Source organism: Aristolochia californica, unplaced genomic scaffold, assembly GCF_029961685.1.
Source record: "Aristolochia californica isolate CCGP_79_NKW_82.1479 unplaced genomic scaffold, dmAriCali1.0.hap1 SCAF_1, whole genome shotgun sequence".
Lineage (NCBI taxonomy): Eukaryota > Viridiplantae > Streptophyta > Magnoliopsida > Piperales > Aristolochiaceae > Aristolochia > Aristolochia californica.
In genome coordinates, this window is record NW_027181770.1 from 20,602,500 (window position 1) to 20,610,766 (window position 8,267).

Below are 8,267 nucleotides of genomic sequence, written 5' to 3' on the forward strand. Positions count from 1 at the left end.
ATGTATGATTGTAAAGTGATTAATCATATGTAACGGGCTACATTTTGTAAGAAATGATTTATGGATTGGGAGTAAAAAATCCCCCGCCTCCCCCTTTTCCCAACGATTGCAAAACCTGAGATATAAAAACTAAAAAGAGCTTACAATCCCTAAAAATTACAGACACTCATTGGAATTTTCTCTTGCTACATTTGTGCATTGTTCATTTCAATTTTAGATCTGCAATTTTTTCTTAAATCAGTACTTTGACTTTTCGCTCTCCCTTCATCCCGTAAACAAAAAAGGCAAATAGATCACAACAAAATGAAAGTTTAAGAGTTTATGTATGGAAAAATTTTAAAATAATAACAAATATAAGTAAAGAAAATTTATTCTCACACCACAAATGAACAAAAAAGTTTTGTTATCCAAGTTTGGGAAATTCCACTAGTTCAACCCTAATAGCTTGGAATTTAATAAGAAAGAGATTTCTTCTACAAATGTTTTAAAAATGGATATGCATGCTGGAAACATGTTAAAGATGCAAATGACCTATGAATCCAAATCTTTTAAAATGAATAACAAACTCTCATGGAATTTTCAAGTGAACGTGTGGTGGGATATTTACCCGAGTCAAACAAGCCATTATTTTGCCAATTTACAAAAACCTGACCTAACCAACATGGATGAATTTAGAGTGATCTATCATGCGTAACAGGCTATTGTTTTGTAAGAAATAACTTATGGATTGGTAGTCAACACTTAGTTAAAAATCCCTCGCCTCCCCCATTTCCCCACGATTGCTAAACCTGAGATTTTAAAACTAAAAAGAACTTACTATCCCTAAAAATTATAGACAATCTTTGAACTATTTCTCTCTAAATTTGTGCATTGTGCATTTTTATTTTTGATGTATAGTTTTTTCTTAAATCAAAACATTGATTTTTTGCTCTCCCTTCAACACGTAACAAAAAAGGCAAATAGATCACAATAAAATCAAAATTTTAGTGTTTTTGTATTGAAAAAGTTTAAAAAAAATTAAATGTAAGTAAAGAAAATTTATTCACACACCACAAACCAACACAAAAGTTTTGTTATCCAAGTTTGGGTAATTCCACAAGTTCTAACACAAAAGTTTTGTTATCCAAGTTTGGGTAATTCCACAAGTTCATCCTGAACAACTTCGAATTTTATAAGAAAGAGATTTCTTCTACACTTGTTTTAAAAATGGATTTGCATGCTTGAAACATCTTAATGATACAATTCACCTACGGACCCAAAGCTTTTAAAGAGAATAAAAAACGCTAATTAAATTTTCTAGTGAACGTGCAGTGGGATATTTAACCGAGTCAAACAAGCCATTATTTTGCCCATTTACAAAAAGCTAACCTAAAAATCATGGATGATTGTAAAGTGATTTATGGGCTATATTTTTTTAAGAAATGACTTATGGATTGGGAGTCAACACTTAGTTAAAAATCCCCCTCCTCCCCCTTTTCCAGACGATTGAAAAACCTAAGAAATAAAAACCAAAAAGTGCTTTCAATCCCTAAAAATTACAGACATTCTCTGGAATTATATCTCTCTACATTTGTGCATTGTGCATTTCCATTTTACATCTACATTTTTTTCTTAAATCAAAAGTTTGAGTTTTCGCTCTCCCTTCATCCCGTAAACAAAAAAGGAAAAAACATCACAAAAAATTAAAATTTTAGAATTTATGTATAGAAAAAACTTAAAACAATAACAAATGTATGTAAAGAAAATTTATTCACACCCCACAAATGAACACAAAAATTTTGTTCCCCAAGTTTGGGAAATTCCGCTTGTTCAATCCTAATTGCTTGCAATTTTAAAAGAAAGAGATTTCTTCTACACATGTTTTAAAAATGGATATGCAGGCTTGAGACATGTTAAAGATGAAAATGACCTATGGATCCAAAGCTTTTAAAGAGAATAACAAATGCAAATTAAATTCTCTAGTAAACGTGCGGTGGGATATTTACCCAAGGCAAACAAGCCATTATTTTTCCCATTTACAAAAAGCGGACCTAACAATCATGGATGATTGTAATATGATTTATCATGTGTAACGGGCTATATTTTTGAAGAAAATGACTTATGGATTGAGAGTCAAGACTCAGTTAAAAATCCCCCACCTCGCCCTTTTTCCCCACGATTGCAAAACCTGAGATATAAAAACTAAAAAGAGCTTAAAATCCCAAAAAATTACAGAAACTCTTTGGAATTATCTCTCTCTACATTAGTGAATTTCTTTTTTAAATGTACATTGTTTTCTTAAATCAAAACTTCGAGTTTTCGGTCTCTCTTCATCCCGTAAAAAAAAGGCAAATAAATCACTACAAAATGAAAATATTAGAGTTTCTGTATGGAAAAAATTTAAAACAATAAAAAATATAAGTAAAGAAAAGTTATTCACACACCACAAATGAACACATAAGTGTTGTTATCCAAGTTTGGGAAATTCCACTAGTTCAACCCCAATAGCTTGCAATTTAATAAGAAAGAGATTTCTTCTACATATGTTTTATAAATGGATATGCATGCTTGAAACATGTTAAAGATGCAAATGACCTTTGGATCCCAAGCTTTTAAAGAGAATAATAAATGCTCATTAAATTCTCAAGTGAAGGAGCGGTGGGATATTGACCCTGAGTAAAACAAGCCATTATTTTGCCCATTTACAAAAGGCTGACCTAACAATTAGAGATGATTGTAAAGTGATTTATCATGCGTAACGGGCTATATTTTTGTAAGAAATGACGTATGGATTGGGAGTCAACACTCAGTTGAAAATCACTTGTCTCCCCTTTTCTTGACGATTGCAAAACCTGAGATATAAAAACTAAAAAGAGCTTACAATCCCTAAAAATTACATACACTCTTTTGAATTATCTCTCTTTATATTTGTGCATGGTACATTTCCTTTTGAGATGTACACTATTTTGAAAAATGAAAACTTTGATTTTTCTCTCTCCCTTCATCCCATAAACAAAAAAGGCAAATAGATCACAACAAAATGAAAATTTAAGAGTTTTTGTATGGAAAAAAAATTAAAACAATAACAAATGTAAGTAAAAAAAATTTATTCACACACCATAAATGAACACAAAAGTTTTGTTGTCCAAGTTTGGGAAATTCCACTAGTTCAACCCAAATAGCTTGGAATTTTATAAGAAAGAGGTTTGTTCTACATATGTTTTAAAAATGGATATGCGTGCTTGAAAAATGTTAAAGATGCAAATGACCTATGAATCCAAAGCTTTTAAAGAGAATAACAAACGCTCATTAAATTCTCTAGTGAACGTGTAGTGGGATATTTACCCGAGTCAAACAAGTCATTATTTTGCCCATTTACAAAATGTTGACCTAACAATCATAGATGACTGTAAACTGATTTATCATGCGTAACGGGCTATTTTTTTTGTAAGAAATGACTTATGGATTGGGAGTCAACACTCAGTTAAAAATCCTCCACCTCCCCCTTTTCCCCACGATTGCAAAACCTGAGATATAAAAACTAAAAAGGGCTTACAATCCCAAATATTACAGGTACTCTTTGGAATTATCTCTCTCTACATTTTTGCATAGTGCAATTATTTTTTAGATGTATACTTTTTTCTTAAATAAAAATTTTGAATTTTCGCTGTCCCTTCATCCCATAAAAAAAAAAGGTAAATAGATCACTACATAATTAAAATATTAGAGTCTATGTATGGAAAAAATTTTAAAAAATAGAAAATGTAAGTAAAAAAAAGTTATTCACACACCACAAATGAACACAAATGTTTTTTTATCCAAGTTCGGGAAATTCCACTAGTTCAATCATAATAGCTTTGAATTTTATAAGAAAAAGATTTCTTTTACACAAGTTTTAAATAAGTATATGCATGCATGAAACATGTTAAAGATGAAAATGTCCTATGGATCCAAAACTTTTAAAGCAAAGAACAAACGCTCATTAAATTCTCAAGTGAACGTGCGATGGGAAATTTACTCGAGTCGAACAAGCCATTATTTTGCCCTTTACAAAAAGTTGATATAACAATCATAAATGATTGTAAAGTGATTTATCATGTGTAATGCACTATATTTTTTTAAGAAATGACCTATGGATTGGGAGTCAACGATTGCAAAAACCTGAGATATAAAAACTAAAAAGAGCTTACAATTCCAAAAAATTATGGACACTCTTTGGAGTTATCTCTCTCTAAATTTGTGCATTGTGCCTTTCCATTTTAGATGTACACTTTTTTCTTAAATCAAAACATTGAGTTTTTGCTCTCCCTTCATCCCGTAAACAAAAAAGGCAAATAGATCACAGCAAAATGAAGAGAATGGGGAGCGGCTGGGACGAATAAGACCATGTTTCAACATCTCATGGCACTGATGCTCTATCTCGTCCTTCTGAAGGTGTGGGTAACGGTATGGTCACACGACCACTACCTTAGAACCTGGTTTCAAACAGATCCTGTGGTCACAATGCCTCATGGGAGGCAGCCCTGAAGGCTCCTGGAAGAGGTCAGAGAACTCCTCAACCAGACCATCACTAGTACTGTCTGTCTGATCCTGTGTCTGCAAAGTGTGTATGCGGTGGGCCCTGTCCACCTGACAACCCTGTAAGAGCACCCGACTTCCGGCCAAATCAAAGCTCATGGTTAAAGCCGAAAAGTCCCATAGAATGGGCCCCAATGTTTGTAACCATTTAATGCCTAAAACCATATCAAATCCCGCCAGGGGAATAACAAAAAGTTTCGCATTAAATGAAGTAAATCCAATGGAAAAAGTTACCGCCTTACTAATCCCATAGCTAGGGACCTTCTCGCCATTGGCCACTGAGACGGTGGCTGTCGGATGAGTGTGTATCTGGAGCTGGAGAAGTTGTGCACCTGTCAAACTCAGAAAATTGTGTGTAATCCCTGAGTCGACTAGTCCCACTAGTTTGCGGTCGATGACATGGGCTCGGACTTACATTGTAGTAGGCAATTTCTGCCCAGTAATAGCATGCAAGGATATCTCTGGTGGTTCCTCCTCAATAATATCCTCTGGTTCCTCTGGATCCTCTGAATCCTCCACCTCGAGCCAAAACAATCGTTTACATTGGTGTCCGACCCGATACTGGTCATCGTAGTTATAACAGAGATTTTTGGACCGCCTTTCTGCCATCTCCGCACTCGTCAATTTTTTTATAAAGCTCGGTAGGGATTACCAGGGCGGGGATCGGCTACCCGAGTCATAGTCGGAGTGTGTCTGGATGGTGCTGCTGTAGATACTCCCTGAGATGAATTATAGCGGCGCCCTTGCCACGTGGAGGAAGTGTTCCTCTCACTCAACCAACCCGACTTATGTTGCTGCAACTGTTGTCGTTGTTCCATTGCTCGGGCCATATTCATGGCATGAGCTAGATCCATGGGCATAAGGAGTTCTACCTCTAGCCGTAAATACTCATTGAGACCTGTTGTGAATAAGGAGACCTTCTGGTCAACCAATACCCTCTCCGCAGCACGAGCCAACTTTTCCTGGAATAGTTTTTGATATTGTTCCACCGAACCCGTTTGTCTCAATATGACTAACTCTCCCAGGGGGTTGCTATTGGCGGGAGGCCCAAATCTAACTGTGCATAGATTTTTAAATTCTCCCCAAGTCATTCCCGGTCTCTCTTTCTCTACTGGAGTCACCCATAACATGGCTTCATCTGTCATATGGAAAGAGGCTAGTTGCACCTTATCCCATTCAGTAGTCCTTTGGTTTAAAAAAAAAATTTCACATCTATGCAACCAAATTACGGGATCCACAGAACCATTGAAAGAGGGAAACTCTAACTTGGTGTACCTTGGGATTGTGCCTCCATGCTGAGGTGCTTCAACAGTAGTGTGCCCAGGCCATTGCTCCCCTCTTCTATGATATGGTTGAGCAACCTCTCTCACCTCTTGACTCTGATGTCTCTCTGTCCTCAACTCCTGTAGCATGCTAATGATTCGGCTCATCTCTTCTTCCAAACCACAAACCTTTCCCAACACTGGTTGTGCTGTTTCAAGGCTATCTTCTATCTTTTGTATCCTGATTTGCATTTCTTCATTGCTGATATTATCCCCCATGTTACCCTGCTCTGATACCAAGTTGTTACGGTCCCGGGTCATGGATCGAATAACACGGCGTGGGAGTTGTGAATCCAGCACTGGTACTGAGTTGCTGGATTCGGTAAGGAGGGTTAAAGGTCCCTTCTTTGGGTACTCTTCCACCAGTGATCAGTCTCCCCTTTTATGATCTCATTCTAGTGCTAAAGTTATAGCTAGAATGGAAGTAATTCAGGTGGGGAAAGAATGGAGAAATACCTGTTTTGCTCACGTTAATCAGGGTTTCAACCCTGATTTGATGCAGCTCGTTCTAGGACTTGAAGACCTAGCTTGATGGGGCAGCCTTGGCTCACGTTGATGGCTGTCCTTGCTCTATTTTCGTGATGAATTCCCAGCAAGAAGAGTTGCTTTAACCCTTCACGTGAAAGAACCAAAATTACTCCTCTTTTGCTGCTCGTCAAGAGGGGATTGAACCCAACTTCTTGTTGATGCTGGTGATGAGAGAAGATCCTCTCCTTTCATCACTTTGTATCAATTGGAACGATTAATTGAAATTCTGTTCCAAAAATTAGAAGAGACCTCAACTCATCTAAAATACCTAAATGTCTGAACAAATAGGAATAGAATGTACCTCTCTCCAAAACAATGCTCATGTACATCATGAAACACAGGGAGAATATGATGAACATCCTAATCTTATGCAGGATGAACAAAAGTGGACAGTAAGTATCCCTAGAATAACTGAAGTCTACAACAAAGATTGGATTGAATTCCAAAAGTTTCCTTCGTCTTCCAGAAGGAACTATCAGTAGACATACAGGATACCGATTCTGGTACTTCCTGTTACAGATTATTAAGTGAATCTGACTTAGCAAAGCTAAAAAGATTCAAATATGTCCATTATGGACTAGTTCGTATAGGATTAGACCCCTCAATATGAATCAACCAAAATTTACCCTTCATAGCAGCTATTGTGGATAACTTAGGTAGGAATAATTTTGAAAAAGCCCTACTCGAAGCAGTTAGATCAAATTTAGGATTTGGACCAGTTTCTTTTACAACCTGGACCAATCTACAAATAGATTTGGAAGACAAGCACATCCAAAAGACCTTGTCCTTAAAAATCTGTACAGACAACTAGTCAAAAAATGGAATTCAACCAGGAAGAAGAGTTAAGCGCATACTTGTATGCATAGTAGTCCGAGGAATCAACACTGGAAAGGTTCCAGTTAAAGATTCAAAGAAACTCACTGAATTAACCAAAAACATAGGTTATTCTGAAAACTTGACCATAGAAGAACTGGACCCTCGAGTGTTAACATTGGCAATGGAATGGGTAGTCCAACCTTTGACACCCAGACACCTTCCGCTCTCCCGAAAAATCATAAAGGAGATAAAAGGAAAACTAGTGATCACAAACACTAGACCCAGCTTTTCCATTGAATAGGATAGGCCCTCTACCTCAACAAGTAGAGCCTCAAACAGTTCCCGTTTTGAAGGAATAGGAAACCCAAGCACCAATGCTTACGTTCCACTTCACATTGATGATGGCACATAACCCATATAAAGCCTTAGGCCCAGCAATAGGAAATAGTGACATCGTCACCAATTCCAAATAAAACCTTAGAATCTTATGGTGAGACCCTTAATAGGGTAGAAAAAACTGTTGAGAATCTCCAACAGAAAATAGATTTCCTCTATGATGAACAACAACATAGAGAAATAATAAATTGTCAAAACATCCTAGAAAATATTCTAGAAAACATTGACCATGAAATAGTCCTATTTTCTTCAAAGAATTAACAGAACTAAAACAAAGTTTAGAAAATATAAACAAAGAGAAAACGCAAGAACTTTTAACAGAAATCATAGCATTAAAAGAACATCTCGGTTCTAAAAAAAATTTAATCACACACCACAAATGAACACAAAAGTTTTGTTATCCAAGATTGGGAAATTCCTCTAGTTCAACCCTAATAGCTTGGAATTTTATAAGAAAGAGATTTCTTCTACACATGTTTTAAAAATGGATATGCATACTTGAAACATGTTAAAGATGCAAATGACCCATGGATCCAAACCTTTTAAAGAGAATAACAAACGCTCATTAAATTCTCAAGTGAACGTGCGGTAGGATATTTACTCGAGTCAAACAAGCCATTATTTCGCCCATTTACAAAAAAATTGACC